This window comes from Megascapheus bottae, unplaced genomic scaffold (assembly GCF_031878675.1).
Source record: "Megascapheus bottae isolate mThoBot1 unplaced genomic scaffold, mThoBot2.hap1 HAP1_SCAFFOLD_195, whole genome shotgun sequence".
NCBI lineage: Eukaryota > Metazoa > Chordata > Mammalia > Rodentia > Geomyidae > Megascapheus > Megascapheus bottae.
In genome coordinates, this window is record NW_028327276.1 from 104,420 (window position 1) to 117,403 (window position 12,984).

Consider the following 12,984-nt stretch of genomic DNA (forward strand, 5'->3'; position numbering starts at 1 on the left):
AGGGTGTATAGGAGTCTTTCTAACTTTGTTTCTTTGGATAAAACAGAAACTTATCTGGATAAAAGAGAAACATGCCAGGAAAGCAATGTTTCGTGTCCCTGTTGTGTTTAAGACACTGTAAAAACACCCACACAATCTAAAAGAACATTTCATTCAAAATGCTTTGGTATGAGATTTTTCAGATTGGGTGAAGGACAAAAGAATCCTGAAAGAGCAAGAAACAAAGAATTTGGAAAGAGCCAGAAACAGGCTGCAGTTGGCAGGGCGTAGAGGAACCTTCAACAGCAGGTGAAGCTGGTTCTACAAGTACCCACTCATCATCACTGTTGATGGAACCCCGCCTCACATTTATACGTGTTTCATGTTTATTCTGGTGGATATGGATGGATGTAAGAAGTTAGTCTAGGGACTTAATCAGGAATTTCTTGGTTGCAATGAAGATGTGTCCCTCTAGAGTGTAATTGTACTTAAAAAGGGGGACTATGCATTGGTATTAAGATGATAGGTCCTTCAATATGAATCCATCAGCTTTTCCTTTGCAGAAGTTTAATGTTCAGGTCACTATCACAGGAAAACTCATTTCTAGTTAAAGATGTTAGATATGAATTAGGATGATATAGATGAATATTCAAGGTCAGTTTTTACCAGACTCATCAAAGAAATGCAGTGATTGGCTTTTCCAAAGTTATATTCAATAACAGTATCTATGTACTTTTGTCCATATTGATAGCAGACACCTCAATCCCAGTGTACATTGTTCAGAGGCCCAGCTGCAGGTCTCTAGTTTATGGCCCTTGGGTTACAGCGTGAATTCTCTTATGATGTTGAACTTTCGGTGTTAGTGACAGACACTGGGATCAAGAACTTAAATAGTATACAAGAGATGTATACTAGGAGAACAAACTGAATCGGGAGGTAACAGAAACCATCACCAAATGCTGTATCCTTTTTGCATCTGAGAAGAAAGGCAGAGGAAGTAAACATTTTCCTATATGCAATAGGTGTTTAATGCATCATAAATTTATACAACTCAGTAAATTGTAAAGTCATATACAAACTTCCAAGTAATTGATTTACTTGGGCGTAAGGTTCCTGTAGCTATAAGCTTCAGAATCATTTTTATACAATATTTAAGAATTTATATATCAGATCTGATATGTGATCAAATGTATGTTATAACAAGTGTGCATATATACATATGCAGAGATATTTATAAGGAGTGAACACACAAAACACATGAGTTAATGATAGCTAAGTGTGTAGAGCACATGATTGGAAGTGGGCAGGATGAAATAAGAGGAGAAAGGAAGAAGACGTTCAAATTTGTAGAACGACCCTCTTGAGAGTTTGGAATTGCTGTGTCATTTTAACTGTCATGCTTGTCACTGATGTGTCAGGGGATGACATCTGTCTTCAGATGAAACTGGGTGAGGGAAGAACAGGTCATGAGCAATATACTTCATCTACCTTGCTCACATTCATAACATATTCCTTCAGAAAATATGAAGTATATTACCTATGGGTCTGTGTTGGAGTCCTTCTTGGACATCTAGGAGGGGGGTAAGATGGCGACGGAGCGCACAAATAATCCCGGGAACACAGACTCTGGAGACCAGACTCCAGACTCACGGTGCAGTTCGCTAAATACAGATCGAGTGGTGGCCGCCACATCAGCAAATGGGGACTTCCCTGTGTATGACCATCAGCCAATGATGTCCTGAGACACGCCCCACTTTCTAGGAGTACCCGGAAACTCCTATTTCTGGTGGGAGGGGCCAGGTGCCCTCTGGCTCTGGACTGCTTGGGTCACTGAGTGTGCACATGCTGAAGCACAGGTGGCAAGCAGCGGGGCTCCTAAATCACTATCTAGGAGTCCCCGCAGTTTCCCCTTTTTCTTTATTTGTGGACACTCATAACGGAATGTAGGATGGGGCCCAAACCTTGTGCAAAGATATTAGCTAGATGGCATCCAGGCAAGCCTGGATAAACTCAACCAACTTAGCTAAAGCAAACATGGGTCCTGCTGCTGTGGAAATGAGTGTGGTGGGCCAGAGAGAACTAGGGCTAGGTGGGTTTAAGATGGGACTGGCGTTAACGGGAGACACAGCCCCCATGTACTCCCCAGCATGCTTTGAGGGAAGACAATAGGGTTGCAGTTCCTCTGATTGTATTGTTCATAATCATATCACGGTCCCATGCCAGGGTAGACATAGGATGAGGTAGCTTTGAGGAGAGTGTGGAGGCAGATTCTGTGGCATCCACAGCCAGCAAAGCAGTCATCCAGGGTGGTTTTTCTGGATAGGTCGGTGTCCTAGGTCATACTGGTGAGATCGCAAAGGTGGAGGCAGAACTCAGGTCAGCTGGCTGCGGGTGGCAGCCTTCTTCCAGGGGGGTGCTGGTCTCCCGACTGGCGCCGGAGCTAAGGTGACTGAACCCTGGAGGCAACTCAGAATAGCGACCACGATGGGGAAGAAATGAGGCAAATCACCAATGTGCTCCCCTTTCTGACCTGCCGGACTACCCTTTCCCACATGGATTCATCCCGTATCCTACCTCCAATCCCTCACAGGGAGAGAGACAGAACAATTTCATAAACTTGCTCAAGCTGTCTATCAGAAAAGTGAAGGTGCCTGCTCTCCAAGATCCCTTTCCACATAATTGCTTATAGAGGTCCACTTACCTACTAGTTATGCCCCACGTCTGGGCACCAGTTTTTGGAGTCTTTCTCAGACTTCTAGGAGGGGGTAAGATGGTGACAGAGCCCACGAATAATCCCAGGAACACAGAGTCTGGACACCAGACTCTCAGTGCAGATCTAAGTTTATTTTAGAAAACGCGATGGCTAAATACAGATCAAGCGGTGGTTGTCATGTCATCAAATAGGGACCTCCCTGAATGCGACCATCAGCCAATGGTGTCCTGAGACAGGCCCCACTCGCCGGGAGTATCTGGGATCTCCTACTCCAGGCGGGAGGGACCAGGCACCCTCTGATTCTGGACTGCTTGCATCACTGAGAGTGTACATGCTGAAGCACAGGTGGCAAGCAGCATGGCTCCTAAACCACTAGCTACAAGTCCCCACAGGTCTGCAGTATATTGCAGAAAGAAACAGACGTAGAGGCTAGTGAGCAGCAGAACTATTTGTATGAAAGATCAAGGTCATGTAAGTATCCCTTATAATATACAACCCTGTCATCATGTGAAGCTAGTGTTTACAATGCCCCTGGGTCTAGCTGTGCCTCTCTGCCAGCTTGTTCTGATCCTAATCTCTAACAAACTGAAAAGACATTTACCCTCATACCACACTTTGTATTGTTTTATAACAATGTAGATATTTTTAATGGTGGGTATAAGAAATTGCTATGAGAAGTGGAGAATCTGGAACTTAGCTGTGAGAAAAGAAGAAATTTGGAATGAGAAAACAGGGCCATTAGAAGCTAACAGCACTGCTTTTACTTAGTTGCAAACAATGAGCATAAAAGTTTTGTTGTATGGAAATGGCTTTCTTGTATGGAATTGTCCCAGACCAAATATGTCCCTTCCCAAACTACTCTCTCTTCTTTATATGCAAAGGTTGTTGCCAAGTCTCAAAGTGACTGGATTGATGTGGTAACAATGTTCATTCTTGGCACCACATACTCTGAAGATTATCCCAACCTGTGAATGGAGGATATTGCAGTATCGTTCAGAGCAAGTAATGACTCCATGGTTACTTTCTCTCCTCTGTCTTCAGTTACTTGGGAAAACTGGAGGTTTTGATTACATGTGATGAAGATCATGGATAGATGACTACCCTGCCTTCTCCTTAGGAAGTTGTGGCCTAGTGTCTTGGTGACTCAATGAGTAATGTGTTCTCTTTACCTTTGGAGATGACCTTGCACCTGTCTTCTTTTCTGACCCAGTGAGCCAGATACACAATTACTTTAGAACGCTTATTGTTAATATTTTATCACCAAGTATATTTCTTTGATAATCTTAAACTGTAATGTTGTGCTGATTTGAAATCAAGTGTGAGAAGAATATCTCAGTTATAGGGAAGAAGTATAGTCCACTGTTTTGTGACTTGCAAAATAATTTGACCCAGAATATGAAGTTTAATTATTCATGTGATATCTGACTATATATATTTTTTGTTCCTATAGCACATCTGCATTTGAATTTTGTTCAGCACATGATGATGACAGTGTGACTGAAAGGTAAGCTATAATCCAAGCCATATAATAGAGTGCTAGACAAATGTATATGTGGAAGTTTATGCACATATTTTATATGAATGTATGTACAGACACATGGACACATAAGTATCCACATTCATAAGGCTGGAGCTGAGCCCTTGTATTTGAAGAAATACAAACAGCATGAAAGGAGTGGTGACATGTGTGATGCAGTGCAGTTCAGAAAGTGAAAGATTCTGTGTTGGATCACCAGTGCTGCCAGGAAAATGAAAGAAATATGCATCAGGAAGGGTCTGCCTGTCACACTGACTGTGTGGTATGTGGAAATTGGAGGTGATCCTATGAAGAAGCCAGCATGGAAAACAAGTTATTGAGACCCTTATCTCAAGCAGTGAGCCTGTCCTAGGAGCTCACAGCTGTATTCCCTTCTCCCAGGAGCACAGATAACCAGGTGATGATCTGAGGCCACTTCCAGACCTAGACAGAAGGAAGATCTTCCTGGAAAGACATCTACAGCACCAAATGACTTAGGCCATTACTCAGGTGGTCGAGTGTTTGCCTAGCAGGCAAACAGAATGCCCTGTCATCACACACCAGTGTGACAAAAAGGGGAAGCATTCAGTAAATTTCCAACAAGCTCCTACTGGCTCTGTAAAACATTGGGTGTGACTCCTTCTGTGCTAATACACCACTGACTCTGTACCCACCTCCAAAACTCCCCACCCTGTGACTACTATTCTACCTCACACTTCTTGACTATCATGTTGAGCTGTCACATTAAAGTTAGTATGTTTTTCAATATCATCACTTTGTTTTCATTTGCTTCAAGACACTTTAAATTTCTTTCTTGGTTTATCAGTCCCCCGATCATTCAAGTGTCTATCAGTTAACTTTCATGCGTTGTTTTGTCCTCTCTCTTTTTGTATCTCTATTGCTTTGTAAAAATAAGATACATTGGTATATCCAATTTTTGTTTCAGTTTCTTCTAACCTGGTTATTAGCTTAACATGTGATTTTCTGGTAGAATGTATATTCTTCAGTTAGAAAATGAAATGTTTTGAAGTGTCTTCTAGACAAATTTGAAATGTGGTAAACTTTGATGTTTTGTGATTGACATTTTTGTCTGAATGATCCTTCTTTTCTAGCAATGGATATGAATGCATGTAATATACTCTTCAAGTATATGTCTCCTTGTAGGTCTCATGATGTTGGTTTTATAGAAAAGCATTTTCCTGCACTATATACCTCTATCTTTACAATAACTATTCCTGGTTGTTTATTTGATGTATTTGCCATAATTTCCTGCTCTTCTTGACATCTTTTTCCAGGGATTGCTGTAGTCTGGGGTTTTTTTTTACATATCAAGAACTGCTTGTTATTACTTTCATTTGATTTTTTCTAGACATACACTCTTCCTTTCCATCCTCACTCTTAAAAATGTGTATTCAGCAGCCAGCATATCATTGGGGCAGGGGTTTTCAAACTTACTCTACTACCATTGGCACTTTCATTGGATACAATAATGCATATTCCCCTAAGTTTCTGATTGATCAGAAGAGACATATTGCTCCCATTCTCATTTATTTCTGTCATATATCCGTGTTTCATTGCTTCTTTGTTATTTGGTGGCTGCCAACCCAGAGAAGGATTGATTCTCTTCTTCTTTGTGTATTAGCCTAAAATTGTACCCTGTATGACTGGCAGTAAGTTGACTTAGTGTCAGTAAAGATATGATTAAAATACTTGATTATCATCAAAGAACGTATTTATTTCAGCTTGAATAAATGCTTTTGTGGGGTCTGTGGTAATATTAACAATCTATTGTTAAGTGAAGGATAGTTATACAATCAGTAAATGTTAATATATCATTTTTATTATAATCAAAATGATGACCTAGTTTCATCTATATTCTGATTTTATCTATCATTATGTATGGTATCCTATGAGGTAGCAATTTGCTATGAGTAGTGAAAATTGATCATTTGTATAAAGTAGATTGTTCTTTGACTGAACATGTATGCTAAAGTTATGTGTCATGCCTGCCTATGTATTCCAATACACTTCTATCCTGAGAATTGGCTGTAGGACATAATGTGTGATCTAGGATGGAAATGTGAGTTAATATCCTTGAAGGCTCTCAATGATCTGATGATATTTACATATATACATATCTATGCGTATTCCTAATGTCAGAATGAAGGCAAGAAATGTGTGCATACACAAACAGATGTCAACATGTTAAACAAGAAGTAGCAGAGCAATATGGTATAGGCATGAGATCCCAGCTGTGAGACATAGGTAGGAATACTATAGTCTGCTGTCAAACCTAAGCAGTGAAGGAAACTCTGTGGGAAATGTATGAGAGGTAAGAGATTTTGCCCCAAAATGAAGAACTGTCATCTGATACTACAACTGAACTTCCTGAAAGAAACAAAAAGGAAGGGTAGGGTCTAAATATACATACACTCTCACCTATGTGTATCTATGCATATTTGCATGTTGGTAAGTCCAGACACACGTGAATGGATAGTTACAGAAAAGAAAGTGATAGAGATTAGAGAATTTAATTTTAAGTATTGATGACACTGCAGAGCCTTTGATATTTTTCTAAGATCCTTGGGCTCTAGTATCAGTAGAGACCTTTCTAAAATCTTAGGTATTTCCAAGAAGAAATACCATGAATTCTTCTTGTTCCTAATCTATTGTAGTGGCCAAAACCAATTCAGTGTTATGCTGTAAGACTCAGCAGGTTAAGAAATTTCTCTCTGGTGACTCCATTTTGTCTAGCTAGAGGATAAAGTAAGTTACAGGGGTTTTGTCTGTCTGTCTGACTGACTGTCTCTGTTTCTCTCTCTCTGTCTATTCTCTGTGTCTCTGTGTGTCTCTCCCTGTCTCTCTCTATGTCTCAATGACTGAGAAAAGGTTGGACACTAGGGGTTTTTAAATTTGATGTGTATTTTCCAGAAATGCCTTACTGTTAAGGTGTGTTTTCAGCCCCAAACAAAAATTTGCCTAATTATGTGCTGGATGTCTATCTCAAGAGATGATGATGAAAAGACCAGAGAATCTTTTCATGCCCATGATCATCCCTGATATGTCTCATTTCATTGCTGTGGGAAGGAGGCTGGCTAAAATAGAATGACTTGCCTAGGATTTCACATGTTCTGGGGAAAACAGACAGCTGAAGACAGCTCCCTCATACCATTTGTGATATTTTTAGTGGATGAGAAGTCTTTTACCATCAAGTGATGGTTGGAATTTTATGTGAAAGGTAATACCCAAAGCATGTCTGTGTGTTTGTTTGCACATATATTCTGTAGATTAAGGTAAATAACTCATGAACTACAAATCCTTTTATGAATCAGAGAGGCTGGACAGACAGAGGACAGTAGTGCTAGCAAGGAGGGGAGAGAGGAAGCAGAAATGTAGATGGTTGATCAGCTCCATTTTCTTCATAGCAAGGGATATGGAACATAAGGAAACCCACAAAATCACTGCAAAAAGTGGTTTAGGGTCATGTGAAAAAAACTCCTTTTACACCTTGCATAAATCTTTGTGTATCACATTTCATTGAAGAGAGAGGCCTCATTTCTAGGAAAACACAGGAAATAACCCCTAGCATATAAAGAGTATTTAGAGTTAGTATTCAGCTAGTTATAGCTGTTTGGAGAGAAAAAGTAGTTTTAGGAATTTCCATAGTATTTGACTGCGAACAACTTAATGGTTCATGTTGGTAATGAAGAGCAGAACACTCAGAGATCTACAGAGGACAGCCATAAGAGGTCAGATACCCAAATACAGTCAGACTTGTGTAGAAAGCTGTACCAAGATGAAGGAACATGTTAGTGGGAACCATTTGGAAGGTCAGGGAAGTGCAATTTTGTCTGTGCCATTCCATCATTTTGCAAATTGGGTGAAGGACTGAGACTCCAGTAAGGAGAGGGAGTTCTCACTGTCCTGGTGAGCAGTGAAGAGTCCTCTGCTTCTGGCCTGCCACCCATTGGTGCAATGTGAGAGTAAGTCAGTAAAGACATCCAAGATTACTGAAAGTAAGGAGGGAATAGAAGGAACAGAGGAAGCAGAATATTAGGTATGACCTCAGGGTTGAGTTCCCTTGAACAACATCATATTGAAAGTCATACAAGATAGCATTAGGTCCAGTGTTAGGCTACTGGGGAAAATTCTTCTACCTTGGATTAAAACGGTCCATATTTAATTTCCTGAAGAGATTCAACTGCATTTCTGTGGTAAAATGAAAATACTGCTTTTCATTTGGTTCTGGTCTCTTAGTTCACACCAGAGTACTCAAGCACAGTGCTAGATGGAACAAAAGAGCTGGAGATGGAGCTGCAGCTCAAGTGGCAAACATGATCCTAGCATAAACACAGACATGGTTTAAGTTCCCAGCCTCGTAGAAAAGTTTGATTTCTGCAGTATGTCCCAAATGAGTTTTCTGTGTCTTATTTTATTTTATTGTTTAGAGATGAAACAACGTTAACTGCAATTGCAGTTTGTGACTCAAGAATTAACATTTGGTAAGTTGTGTTATCTGTCATCTGAGTGTAAATTCATTTGTAGTGTGAGTTTAGTGTACAATCTATGTGACAGCTTATCAGTATCCTCATGTAATAGTTATTTTTGTACTGAAACTAAGTAGAAATTGATAGAGTCAATTAGTACATACTTAGTCATGGTCTGCCATGAAGTGAAATTAGCAATCATATCCTTATTTACCTATTATCAGTGCCTACGTGCAACTTGCACTGAGCTAATAGAGACACGAATCCCAGTCAGGAACAATTAGGTTGTCTCAGTGGTTCTGAGGTGAAAAGAGTTGTTGGGCCTCTTTCCTTCTCCAGAAATCTGTTTCTTAGACAGGCCCACTGTCAGTTCTGATGAGAGTCCAATTTCTCAGCTGTTGTTCCTTGTATTTTGTTGATAAGCAGTTAAGAAAAGAGCCAAGTTAGTGAAAATAAGAAGGGAGTAGAGCAGACTTAGACAGCTGAAAATCAGATTGCATAAAGGATTGAGTTTCTCTGTAGTGAGTTGCATGTACAATTAAACTACATGATACCAATAAATATTTTGTTAATTTTAAGAAAGAAAATTTCTTTACTTGTGCATAGAAACTTTCTTTTGAAGAGATAACAGTGTAAATTCCCAAAGAAATTAATTTCCTTTCTAGGGAAATGTGGGGACAGATTTCTAATGTTCAGGGAAAATTTTCCAACAAAGGAAAAGACATTAACTAAGTTTCTATATCATCTCGATATTGTGTGCCTGGGAATCTTTCTAACTTTGTTTGGAAAAACAGAAACATATAAAAGATATGTTTCATGTCCCTGTTGTGATTGAGATACTGCAAAAACACTAGCACAATCTAAAGGGCATTTCACAATCCTTGGACACATACTACCAAATCCCCACTGTTGACTACACTTCTGTCTTACACATCTGGAATATCAACTTGAGCTACCACATGAAAATTAGTGTGTTTTGCAATAGAATCATTTATTTTTCTATTTGCTTGAAGTAATTTTTACTTTCTTTCTTGGTTTATCACACCTCTGATTGATCAAGTACTTATCAATTTACTTTCATGTCTTATCAAAATCCCTAAAGTCTTTGGGATATTTGTAGCTCTGTCTTTATAAAAATAAAAGATACATAGAGCCTGTATCCTAGCTACTGAAGAGTCTGAGAACTGTGTATCGTGGATCAGACACAGCCCTGGCACTAAAGACCTAGAGATTCCTACCTCCCATTAACAACCAAAAAAACCCCGAAGCGGTGCTGGGACTCAAGAAGTAGAGTGGTAGCTCTGAGCTGAAGAGCTCAGGGACAATGCCCAGGCTCAGAGTTCAAGCCCCTTGAATATCAACCAAGTGATACAATCCTTTCTGGACGAAGCAGTGGAGATCTAATTAGTAATATCGGTGGGAAACTCTGGAATTCTTATCCAGTTAACTTCCTGAAAGCCAGAAGTATGGCTCAAGTGGTAGAGTACCTTCTTCACAGAGAAAGCTAAGGGAGAGCACCCAGGCCCTAAGAGGAAGCCCAATAGTTCCTGCACATAAACACAGTAAGAAAGAGAAAGAAGGAAGTCCACCTCCCTATCAGAGACAGTCACAGGCCTGATGTGAATGGATGGAAAGAGATATTCCAATATGGCACCCAAAAGGAAGCAAATGTAAATGTACTCCTATCTGGCAAAGAAAACTTGAAAGTATTACAACATGAAAGTCATTTCATTTTGCTAAAGACACTGCAATGATTAACAACAAAGAATAGGCAACTAATCCTCAATGCACCCAATTTGACACAACAGACATCGCTGAACATAAATGAGTAGATGGATCCCAACTATGTTAGATCCTTTCCAAAGAATCCACAAGAAACCAGATTCAACTGAAGGCCAAGAGCCAAAGACAGCACATATCTGCAGAATATTCCACACAACATTCTCAGAATAAATATCATCCCAGCAACCCTCAAGCTTTCTACAAAGGAAATTAATATTTAGAGCATAGAGGCAGCATTATTCTCTTTTTCCCTTTCCCTTCCTCTAATATTCCTCTACAGTAAATATTCAAAGAGGTTTCTTGGCAGAGTATAAAGGAACTCCTAACAATCACATATAAGAAAAGACAAAGTTACTGTTTGCTATCATAGTATGATGGAATTCAATTGGAAATAGACAAAAGATAAAAGACAGAAAATATTGAAATACATAGAAATGGAACAAAACGCTTTGAATGGTTAATTGATTATTGGAGAAAGAAAGGATGGATATGTATTCAAGTCTATAATAACCATTAGAGAGTCTGACTATGACATTTGGTTTCATCCTGTAGGGACACCTCATCCTATACCACAACCAAACTTGACGAAACAAACAATAATGAAGGGTAAGGTCTAAATATATATATATATATATATATATATATATATACTCTCATCTATGTGCATCTATGCATAATAAAATGTATGTAAGTACAGTCATACATAAAAGGATAGTCACTGAAAAGAAAGTGATTAGGATTATTGAACTTTATTTTAGGTATTGTTGACACTGCAGGGCCTTTGATATTTTTCTAAGATTTTTTGGGCTGTAATATCAGTAGATAACTTTCTAAAATCTTAGGTGTTTCCAAGAAGAAATGTCAAGAGTTATTGTTCCTAATCTATTGTGGCGTTCAAAGGAAACTTAGTGTTTTGTTGTAAGGCTCAGCAACTTAAAAACTTCTCTCTGATAACTAGAGGATAAAACAAGTTACAGTTGCGAGCTCTCTCTCTCTCTCTCTCTCTCTCTCTCTCTCTCTCTCTCTCTCTCTCTCTCTCTCTCTCTCCCTCCCTCTCCCTCTCCCTCTCCCTCTCCCTCTCCCTCTCCCTCTCTGTATCTATCTCTCCTTGTCTCTTTGTCTCCATGAAAGAGAAAAGGCTGATTATTAGGGGATTTTTAATTTGATGTATATTTTCCTAAAATGCCTTACTGCTAAGGTGCGTTTTCTGCCCCAAACAAAAATTTGCCTAATTATGTGCTGGATGTCTATCTCAAGAGATGATGATGATGATAAAAAGACCAGCGAATCTGTTCATGCCAATGTTCATCCCTCATGTGTCTTATTTCATTGCTGTGGGAAGGAGACTGTCTAATATAGAATGACTTGCCTAGGATTTCAGTTGTTCATGGGAGAAGTAGCAGCTGAAGACACCTCCCTCATACCATTTGTGATTTATTTAGTGAATGAGAAGTTTTTTATCATCAAGTTAGGGTTGAAATATTATGTGAAAAGCAAATATTCCTAAACAGCCAAAGCATGTCTGTGTTTTTGTTTCCACATATATTCTGTAGGTTAAGGTGAATAAGTCATGAACTAGAAATCCTTTTATGAATTAGAGAGGCTGGAGAGACAGAGGACAGTAGTGCCAGCAAGGAGGAGATAGAGGAAGCAGAAATGTAGATGGTTGATCAGCTCAATTTCCTTCATAGCAAGGGAAACAGAACATCAGGAAACCCACGAAAACAGTGTAAACAGTGCTTTAGGGTCATAGGAAAAGAACTCCTTGTGAATCTTGCATAAGTTTTTATTTAGCACAGGTAATCATTTCATTGGAGAGAGAGGCCTCATTTCTAGGAAAGCACAGGAAATACCCCCTTCCATATATAGTATATGTAGAGTTTGTTTTCCGGGTATTATTGCAATTTGGGAAGAAAAAGGTCTCTTTAGAAACTTCCATAGTATTTGACTGTGCATAATTTAATGGTTCATGTTGATAATGAGGAGCAGAACATACATAGATTGACAGAGGACAGCCATATGTGTTCAGATACCCAAGTATAGACAGAGTAGTGTACAAAGCTGTACAGAGAACAAGCACCGTATTTGTGGGAACAATTTAGAAGGGAAGTGTAATTTTGTCTGTGCCATTCCGTCTTTTTTGCAAATTGAGTGAAGGATTGAGACTCCAGTATGGAGAGGGAGTTCTCCTTGTCCTGCTGAGCAGTGAAGAGTTCTCTGCTTCTGGCCTGCCACCCATTGGTCCAATCTGAGAGTAAGTCAGTAAAGACATCTAGGATTACTGAAAGTAAGGAGGGAATAGAAGGAACAGAGGAAGCAGAATATTAGCTATGACCTCAGGTTGAGCTCCCTTGAAGAGTATTTTATTGAAATTCATACAAGATGTCAAGAGGTACTGTGGTAGGGGTACTGGGAAAAATTCTTCTATTTTGCATGAAACTGTTCCATATTTAATTTCCTGAACAGATTCAACTGTATTTCTGGGTAAAATGAAAATACTGCTTTTC